Source organism: Lolium rigidum, chromosome 6 (genome assembly GCF_022539505.1).
Source record: "Lolium rigidum isolate FL_2022 chromosome 6, APGP_CSIRO_Lrig_0.1, whole genome shotgun sequence".
Taxonomy (NCBI): domain Eukaryota; kingdom Viridiplantae; phylum Streptophyta; class Magnoliopsida; order Poales; family Poaceae; genus Lolium; species Lolium rigidum.
The window spans coordinates 194105239-194116566 of NC_061513.1; positions in this window are offsets into that span (position 1 = coordinate 194105239).

Here is an 11328-nt window from a genome sequence, read left to right on the forward strand (position 1 = left end):
GTTGCACAGCGTGTGTTGAGCGTGCAATTGAGCAAAGCCGAGCATGATCAACGCCACAATCTGTTCCAAACAAGAGGTGTTGTAAAAGAGCGAGCTATAAGGATCATCATTGATGGAGGGAGCCGCAATAATCCGGCTAGCGTTGACATGGTGGAGAAGCTTTCTCTTCCTACAAGACAAGCGCACACATCCATACTACATACAATGGTTTGAGAGTTCTCGAAGCTTAAGGTAACAAGAACTACACGTGTGCATTTTACCATTGGTACATATTCTGATTTTGTGGATTGTGATGTTGTACCTATGCAAGCTTGTTCTTTGTTACTTGGTAGACCTTGGCAATTTGATAGAGAATCTGTTCATAATGGTAAAACTAATCAAGTATTCTCTTATGCATGATGGAAAGAAAATTGGTCTCAAACCTATGACTCCTGAACAAATACTAAAAGATGATCTTGCTAGAGCTAGTAGAGTAAAAAACGAGGAGAAACTTAAGAGTGAGAATCAGATTGTTGCCGCAGATTTTGTTCCACCTAAGACTAATACTAAATCTGATTCGAACCATGCTACCGAAATTCGTTTGAAAAATCCTTGTTTGCTTGCTAGCAAATCTGATATTGCTGAACTTGATGTGAACACTACTCAATGCTATGCTATCATTTGCAAAGAAGTTCTGTTTTCATTTGAGGATATGCCTCCTTCTTTGCCACATGCGGTTGCTAACCTTTTGCAGGAATTCATTGATGTGTTCCCACAAGAGGTTCCCCCGGACTACCACCTATCCGTGGCATAGAACACCAGATTGACTTGATTCCAGGAGCGTCGCTGCCCAACCGTGCACCATACCGTACTAATCCTGAAGAGACGAAAGAGATTCAGCGACAAATTCAGGTTCTCCAAGATAAAGGTTACATTCGTGAGTCTCTTAGCCCTTGTGCTGTTCCTATTATCTTGGTACCTAAGAAGGATGGTTCTTCACGCATGTGTACTGATTGTAGAGCTATTAATAATATTACCATTCGATACCGTCATCCAATACCTCGTTTAGATGATATGCTTGATGAATTGAGTGGTTCTATTATGTTCTCTAAAGTTGATTTGCGTAGTGGTTACCACCAGATTCGTATGCAATTAGGAGATGAATGGAAAACAGCGTTTAAAACTAAGTTCGGTTTATATGAGTGGTTAGTAATGCCTTTTGGTTTGACTAATGCACCTAGTACTTTCATGAGACTGATGAACGAAGTTTTACGTGCTTTCATTGGACGTTTTGTGGTGGTATACTTTGATGATATTCTGATTTATAGCAAATCTTTGGAGGATCATTTGGATCATTTACGTGCTGTTTTTAATGCTTTACGTGATGCACGTTTGTATGGTAATCTTGAGAAGTGCACCTTTTGCACCAATCGAGTTGCGTTTCTTGGCTATGTTGTCAGGGCATTGAAGTTGATCCAGCCAAGATTGAGGCAATTGAGAGTTGGCCGCAGTCCAAGACGGTCACTCAAGTGAGGAGTTTTCTTGGCCTCGCTGGTTCCTATAGGCGCTTTGTGAAAGACTTTGGATCCATTGCTGCGCCACTGAATGAGCTTACAAAGAAGGATGTGCCCTTTGTGTGGGGCGATGCACAACAAGAAGCCTTCATGATACCGAAAGATAAGTTAACACATGCTCCATTACTCCAACTTCCTGATTTCAATAAGACTTTTGAGCTTGAATGTGATGCTAGTGGAATTGGTTTGGGAGGTGTGTTGTTACAAGAGGGCAAACCCGTTGCATATTTTAGTGAAAAATTGAGTGGGCCTAGTCTGAACTATTCTACTTATGATAAAGAATTATATGCGCTGGTTCGGACATTAGAAACTTGGCAACATTATTTATGGCCTAAAGAATTTGTTATACATTCCGATCATGAATCTTTGAAGCATATTCGTAGTCAAGCTAAGTTGAATCGTCGCCATGCAAAGTGGGTTGAATTTATTGAGTCTTTTCCTTATGTTATCAAACACAAAAAGGGTAAAGATAATGTTATTGCTCGATGCTTTGTCGCGCCGTTATACTATGCTATCTCAACTTGACTTCAAGATTTTTGGATTAGAAACTATAAAGGAACAATACTCGCATGATGCTGATTTTAAAGATGTGTTGCTGAATTGTAAAGATGGTAGAACATGGAACAAATTCGTCCTCAATGATGGATTTGTGTTCCGTGCTAACAAGCTATGCATCCCATATAGTTCCGTTCGTCTTTTGTTGTTGCAGGAGGCGCATGGAGGAGGATTGATGGGTCACTTTGGTGTGAAGAAGACGGAGGATGTACTTGCTGCACACTTCTTTTGGCCACGTATGCGTCGAGATGTTGAGAGATTTGTGGCACGCTGCACTACATGTCAAAAAGCTAAGTCTCGACTTAATCCACATGGTTTATATATGCCTCTTCCTGTTCCTAGTGTACCTTGGGAGGATATTTCTATGGATTTCGTTTTGGGTTTGCCTCGTACACGGAAGGGGAGGGATAGTATCTTTGTTGTTGTGGATAGGTTTTCTAAGAGGGCACACTTTATTCCATGTCACAAAACTGATGATGCTACACATGTTGCTGATTTGTTCTTTCGCGAAATTGTGCGTTTACATGGTGTGCCAAATACTATTGTTTCCGATCGTGATACTAAGTTTCTTAGCCACTTTTGGAGATGTTTATGGGCTACGTTGGGGACTAAATTGCTGTTTAGTACTACATGTCATCCCCAAACTGATGGACAAACTGAAGTAGTAAATAGAACATTGTCTACTATGCTGCGGGCTGTTTTGAAGAAGAACTTAAAATTGTGGGAAGAGTGTTTGCCTCATATTGAATTTGCTTACAATCGTTCGCTGCATTCTACCACTAAGATGTGCCCTTTTGAGATTGTGTATGGTTTTGTTCCACGTGCACCTATTGATTTATTGCCTTTACCATCTTCGGTGCAAAATGATTTGGATGCTACACAACGTGCTGAATTGATATTGAAATTACATGAGACTACTAAAGACAACATAGAACGCATGAATGCTAAGTATAAACTTGCTGGGGATAGAGGAAGAAAGCATGTTGTGTTTGATGTTGGTGATCTTGTTTGGTTGCATTTGCGCAAAGATCGTTTTCCTGTATTGCGCAAGTCTAAGTTAATGCCTCGTGCCGCTGGTCCTTTTAAGGTGTTAGAGAAAATAAATGATAATGCATATAAACTTGAGCTTCCTGCAGAATTGGGTCCGGTTAGTCCTACATTTAACATTGCAGATTTGAAGCCTTACTTTGGTGAAGAAGATGAGATCGCGTCGAGGACGACTTCAATTCAAGAAGGGGAGCATGATGAGGACATCCCATCTATTGATACAACCGCTGTACCTACAGCCACACAAATTCAAGGACCAATCACTCGAGCTCGTGCCAAACAACTTAACTATCATGTACTTTCGTTTCTTGGAACTATTCCTCACATACATGAGAATATGATGCTGCCTAAATCAGATGTGTTTGTTACTCTTAGGAATAATGGACCTAGCATGGATGAGAGGGACAAGCATTGGAGCATGATCACACATGGAGGAGATGGCAGCAAACTTATGAGGATTGAAGAAGACGCCTGCGAGTGGAGATTTCAGAACTTTGAAGCCACCATAATTGGAGATGAAGACATGGACGAAATATAGAGTTCTCCACTTCATAATTTCGTCCACATGAGTCCATGGTGCTGCGACACCATTAGTTTTGGGCCAGGCCCATGTAATTTTCAGCAGGATTTAAGTCAGCCACTTTTTAGAGTCCGTATTGAAGGGGGAAAGGCCTTCTAGGGTTTGGTTCGGCCACCATATGCATGGCTGGCCGAAACCCCACCTTTTCCTCCTTTAAATACTCCCATAGCCGTCACGTTTAGACTCAGATTTTGATTAGATTAAAAGTTAGCCATCGCTGCAACTCTCGTGTACTTCTTTTGAGGCCAACGCCCAGAACAAGACCGACTATTCGGAATCCCACCTTTTCAATAAAGCTTTCATCTATATCCGCAATAATTCTGATTGCATTATTAGTTCTTACTTGTTCTCGATTTCGGGTAGGAATTAAGACCTCGTCGGTCGTAGCTGATCGTGCATCCGCAAGATCGGTAACTCCCGGAGATTGTCCTAGCGATTGCATTGGCGCACGAGCTTTGCACGTGTAGTCGGATCGTCAAGCACGAACTCCACCAACAAATCGACGCTATCATACTCTCATCGAAAGATCGGCCACCTTTGCCCTATCAAGCTATGTGGTTAATCTCTCTCTCTGTACTCCAATACAATGATCTCGTGAGTTGCTTTGCATGATTGAGATCCATATGATGAGCTTTGTATCGCTACTAGTTGTGTGCTACTCATGTGATGTTATTAAAGTAGTCTATTCCTCCTGCATGGTGTAAAGGTGACTAGTGTGTGCACCGTGTGGTTCTTGTCGTAGGCTATGATCATGATCTCTTGTAGATTGAGTTAATTATCATTATGATAGTATTGATGTGATCTATTCCTCCTTCATAGTGTAATGTGGACAGTGTGTGCGCTATGTTAGTTCTTGGTTTATTTTGCAATGATCTATTATGCTCTAAGGTTATTTAAATATGAACATCGAATGTTGTGGAGCTTGTTAACTCCGGCTTGAGGGAGCTCTTGTAGCCCTACACAACGACTGGTGTTTGTCATCCAACAAAAGAGTGTATGTAGCACATATGAGAAAGAGTTATTTATTATGCGATCAATGTTGAGAGTGTCCACTAGTGAAAGTATGATCCCTAGGCCTTGTTTCCAAACATCGAATCTCCGTTTGTTTACTGTTTTGTTGCATGTTTACTCGCTGCCATATTTTATTCAGATTGCTATTACCACTCATATACATCCATATTACTTGTATTTCACTATCTCTTCGCCGAACTAGTGCACTTATACATCTGACAAGTGTATTTGGTGTGTTGGGGACACAAGAGACTTCTTGCTTTGTGATTGCAGGGATGCTTGAGAGGGATATCTTTGACCTCTTCCTCCCTGAGTTCGATAAACCTTGGGTGATCCACTTAAGGGAAACTTGCTGCTGTTCTACAAACCTCTCGCTCTTGGAGGCCCAACACTCGTCTACAAGAATAGAAGCACCCGTAGACATCAAGCTATTTTCCGGCGCCGTTGCCGGGGAGGTAAGGTAAAAGGTATTCACATCCTCCGACTACTAAGCTATTTCCTAGCACTCGTTGCCGGTGTGTGAGTGCTCGAAGCTATCTCCTTTAGATTCTCGCAATTGCATCTTTTTGTTTCTTGTTTTTATTTTCACTAGTTAGGCATAATGGAAAACAACAAAAAATTTGGTGAGCTTTTTAATCTTTTTCCTGATTTAGAATTGTTTGATGCGAAAATTAAAAAACCTATGGAACCTTATTTGCATGTTAGTAGCGATGTTATTAGTATGAATGCAATTACTGCTAATGCTATGGAGAAGTCTAAGCTTGGGGAAGCTAGTTTTTGTGATATTTTTAGCTTCCCATCTTTAGGGGAGAAAATTTGCTCTGATAATACTTTATCTCCCATATGCGATAACTCTAATGATGCTTGTGATATTTTAAATGCACCTACTGAAAGTAATCCATATAAAATACCTATGAAAATTATTGAACGTGTTATGGATAACCGCTATGAAGGGGATGGAACTGTCCATCCTGGAGATCATTTACTGTTTTTGCATGAATTATGCGGGTTATTCAGGTGTGCAGGTATCTCTATGGATGAAGTGAAGAAGAAATTATTCTCTATGTCGTTGTCTGGTGAAGCGGCGCATTGGTATAAACTGCTGAAGGATGAGCATCCTCTTGATTGGAAGGATATTGTGCCTCTATTTTATTCTAAATTCTATCCTCCAAGTGAAATTCACAAAGACCGAAACCGAATATATAATTTCTGGCCTCATGATGGAGAGAGTATTGCCCAAGCATGGGAGAGATTGAAGTCTTTAATGCTCAAATGCCCCAATCATGAGCTTCCTGGTAATGTTATTATTGATAATTTCTATGCAAGACTTTCTTTTCAAGACAAGACCTTGCTGGATACTTCTTGTTCTGGATCATTCACGCGCAATAAAGAAGAGTTTAAATGGGACCTTCTTAATCGGATTCAGGAGAACGCTGAAGATTGGGAGAACGACAAAGGTAAAGAGTCGGGTATAAATTATGATTATGAATGCATTGAAGCTTTTATGGATACCGATAAATTTCGAAATATGAGTGCTACTTATGGTCTTGACTCTCAAGTTGCTGCAAATCTTTATAAAGTCTTTGCTTCTCATTTTGAATTGCCTAAAAAGAATTTTGATAAGTATCATGAACCTTTTAAAGAGGCTTGCATGAAGAATGAAATTGTTGTTAATTATTGCAATAAGCATGCTCAAACTCCTAAGAATGCTATTTCCTATAAGCATGTTAATTTTTGTGGAATACATAGACCTTGTGGAATTAATCAAATCAAAGATGAATATTGTATCCATCATGCTAATGAAAAAACTAGAGAGTGGTTTAGGGCTCTAGATGATCTTGGTAAAAAAGTTTGTGCCCTCTATCCTTTTATTTGTGAAGTTTGCCACGAAGTGGGTCATTTTAATTTCCAATGCTCTTCCAATGATAATTTGAACCCAATGAGTGCTGCAAAATTGTATTGTGATGATGAAATTACTCCTAATCAGCATGATGAACTTACTTTATTTTTGGGGTGTGAAGAACTGTCAAGAAAAATCTCTTTGTTACATATGAGTGATCTTGATATTGATGATGTCCTGCATGGGTGTTTTTCTTATTGCATTGATAATAGCCATACAAATACTTACATACAAAATATTTTAGAAGATGACACCTTGCCAAAATATGATAGGACCGCTGTGTGTTTTCAACTAATTAATGAAAAGGAGGGATCCTCCCAAGTTTCTTATATTGTTTCTGAAAGTAAATCAGGTTATGCGGACAAGCCACCCTTCAAGCCTCTTCCTCCTAAAGAAGGGAACGAGGAGAAGGAAGAGAAGAAGAAGAAGAAGAAGAAGAAGAAGGGAACGAAGAAGGAGAAGAAGAAGAAGAAGGAGAATAAAAAGAAAGAGGTAACGGCGTATCCCCGCGTGAATGAGATAACGCTAGGTAACCGTAAGTATGTTGCTCCTAATGATTATTGTGATAATGAATCTGAATACGATGATCTTCCTATGCCCTTTACATACATTAGCGATCATGATTTGAATGAGCACACTACTTTTGATATTACAAATCTCTGGGAAACTAATTCTGAAAATGATGATAATAATTGCCATAGTGTCAGTGCTATCCATGCTTCCTCCCATAATGATATAGAAAGCTCTAAGCTTGGGGAAGAGGTGTTTGAAAACCCTTTTGCTAATGATCATTATGTGTTTGATACATCTCCTTCTAATAACAATGATGGTATGGACACAGATAAACCAACTGTGAAAGATAACTATTCTATTTCTTATGATGACACTGTGCCTCCGACCTTTGATGATTATTATAAAGAATGCTATGATATAGGTTATAACTATCCTTATGAAACTTGTCATAGTCATGATTGGATTACCAAAAACAATTCTTTTAATATGCAACTTGTTTACCATGTTCAAATTCTTGATAATAATCTTGCTCCAATTACTATTAATGAGAATAACTCTTCTTATGCCAAATTTAATGATACTTCTATGCATATGAACCATGATAAGAATCTTTTAAGTGATGGGTATATTGTGGATTTCATCAATGATGCTACTGAAAGTTATTATGAGAGAGGGAAATATGGTTATATGCATCTTAATAATATTAAGTTTCCCCTCTTTATGTTGAGAATCTTGAAGTCACTCGTATTTTATCCTCTTATGCTTGTCACTTTGTTCTTCATGAATTCATTTGTGTACAAGATGCCTCCTCATAGGAAGCATGTTAGACTTAAATGTGTTTTGAATTTGCCTCTTGATGCTCTCTTTTGCTTCAAATACTATTTCTTGCGAGTGCATCATTAAAACTGCTGAGCCCATCTTAACGGCTATAAAGAAAGAACTTCTTGGGAGATAACCCATGTGTTATTTTGCTACAGTAATTTGTTTTATATTTGTGTCTTGGAAGTTGTTTACTACTGTAGCAACCTCTCCTTATCTTAGTTTTGTGTTTTGTTGTGCCAAGTAAAGTCTTTGATAGTAAAGTGAATACTAGATTTGGATTACTGCGCAGAAACAGATTTCTTTGTTGTCACGAATCTGGGCCTAATTCTCTGTAGGTAACTCAGAAAATTAAGCCAATTTACGTGAGTGATCCTCAGATATGTACGCAACTTTCATTCAATTTGGGCATTTTCATCTGAGCAAGTCTGGTGCCCTTTTAAAATTCATCTTTACGGACTGTTCTGTTTTGACAGATTCTGCCTTTATTTCGCATTGCTTCTTTCGCTGTGTTGGGTGGATTTCTTTGTTCCATTACCTTCCAGTAGCTTTGAGCAATGTCCAGAAGTGTTAAGAATGATTGTGTCACCTCTGAACATGTGAGTTTTTGATTATGCACTAACCCTCTAATGAGTTTGTTTCGAGTTTGGTGTGAAGGAAGTTTTCAAGGGTCAAGAGAGGAGGATGATATACTATGATCAAGAAGAGTGAAGAGTCTAAGCTTGGGGATGCCCCGGTGGTTCATCCCTGCATATTTCAAGAGGACTCAAGCATCTAAGCTTGGGGATGCCCAAGGCATCCCCTTCTTCATCGACAAATTATCAGGTTCCTTCTCTTGAAACTATATTTTTATTCGGTCACATCTTATGTACTTTACTTGGAGCGTCTGTTTGTTTTTGTTTTTGTTTTTGTTTGAATAAATGCTTGTGTGGGAGAGAGACACGCTTCGCTGGTTCATATGAACACATGTGTTCTTAGCTTTTAATTTTCATGGCGAAGGTTGAAACTGCTTCGTTAATTGTTATATGGTTGGAAACGGAAAATACCGCATGTGGTAATTGGTATAATGTCTTGAATAATGTGATACTTGGCAATTGTTGTGCTCATATAGATCTTGTTTAAGCTCTTGCATCATGTACCTTGTACCCATTAATGAATAACTACATAGAGCATGTTAAAATTTGGTTTGCATGATTGTTCTCTCTAAGTCTAGATATTTTCCGGTTGAGGTGTTTGAACAACGAGGAGACGATGTAAAGTCTTATAATGCTTACAATATGTTTATATGTGAGTCTTGCTGCACCGTTTTATACTTGAGTTTGCTTCAAACAACCTTGCTAGCCTAGCCTTGTATTGAGAGGAATTCTTCTCGTGCATCCAAATCCTTGAGCCGATAACCATGCCATTTGTTTCCACCATACCTACCTACCACATGGTATTTCTCCGCCATTCCAAAGTACATTACTTGAGTGCTACCTTTAAAATTTCCATTCTTTACCTTTACAATATATAGCTCATGGGACAAAATAGCTTAAAAACTATCGTGGTGAAGAATATGAACTTATGTGTCTTATTTCTTAGTAAGTTGCTTGTTGTGCGGTAACCATGTTTACGGGGACGCCATCAACTTTTACCTTTGTTGAATATCATGTGAGTTGCTATGCATGTTCGTCTTGTCCGAAGTAAGGGCGGTTTTCACAATCAAATGGTTTGAGTATGCATACTGTTAGAGAAGAACATTGGGCAGCTAACTAAAGCCATGAATCATGGTGGAAGTTTCAGTTTGGACATAAAACCTCAATCTCTTATGAGAATATTAACTGTTGTTGAATGCTTAAGCATTAAAAGAGGAGTCCATTATCTGTTGTCTATGTTGTCCCGGTATGGGTGTCTAAGTTGAGAAAGATCAAAAGAGAGAAATCCAATGCGAACCTTCTCCTTAGACCCTTGTACGAGCGGCATAGAGGTACCCCTTTGTGACACTTGGTTGAAACATATGTTATGCAATGATAATCAGTGTTAACCCAAGCTAATTAGGACAAGGTGCGAGCACTATTAGTATACTATGCATGAGGCTTGCAACTTATAAGATATCTTATACATAACTCGATATGCTTTATTACTACCGTTGACAAAATTGTTTCTATGTTTTCAAAATGAAAAGCTCTAGCACAAAAACAAGTAATCCATGCTTCCCTCTGCGAAGGGCCTTTCTTCTACTTTATTGTTGAGTCAGTTTACCTATTCTTTCTATCTTAGAAGCAAACACTTGTGTAAAGCTGTGTGCATTGATTCTTACATGTTTACCTATTGCACTTGTTATATTACTTTGTGTTGACAATTATCCATGAGATAAATATGTTGAAGTTGAAAGCAACCGCTGAAACTTATATCTTCCTTTGTGTTGTTTCAAAGCTTTCTACTAAGAACTTATTGCTTATGAGTTAACTCTTATGCAAGACTTATTGATGTCTGTCTTGAAAGTACTATTCATGAAAAGTCTTTGCTATATGATTCAATTGTTTACTCATTGCAATAACATTGCTTCGAATCGTTGCATTCATCTCATATGCTTTACAATAGTATGATTAAGATTATGTTGGTAGCATGTCACTTCAGAAATTATCTTTTATCGTTTACCTACTCGAGGACGAGTAGGAACTAAGCTTGGGGATGCTGATACGTCTCCAACGTATCTATAATGTCCGATGTTCCATGCTTGTTTTATGACAATACCAACATGTTTTGTTCACACTTTATGTCATTATTATGCGTTTTCCGGAACTAACCTATTGACGAGATGCCGAAAGGCCGGTTGATGTTTTCTGCTGTTTTTGGTTCCGGAAAGGCTGTTCGGGCAATATTCTCGGAATTGGACGAAATCAACGCCAAACCTCCTATTTTTCCCGGAAGGCTCCGAACACCGAAGAAGAGTCGGAGAGGGGCCAGGGGCCACCACACCATAAGGCGGCGCGGGCCAGACCCTGGCCGCGCCGGCCTATGGTGGGGCCACCCTGCCAGCCCTCCTGCGCCGCCTCTTCGCCTATATAACCCCTTTCGACCTAAAAACGCAGTACCTCTTGACGAAACTCCGAGAAAGACTCCGGGGCGCCGCCACATCGCGAAACTCCAATTCGGGGGACGAAGTCTCCGTTCCGGCACCCTGCCGGGACGGGGAATTGCCCCGGAGCCATCTCCACCGCCGTCTCCACCGCCATCTTCACCGCCATCGCTGTCTCCATGATGAGGAGGGAGTAATTCACCCCTGGGGCTGAGGGCTCTACCGTAGCTATGTGGTTAATCTCTCTCTCTGTACTCCAATACAATGATCTCGTGAGTTGCTTTGCATG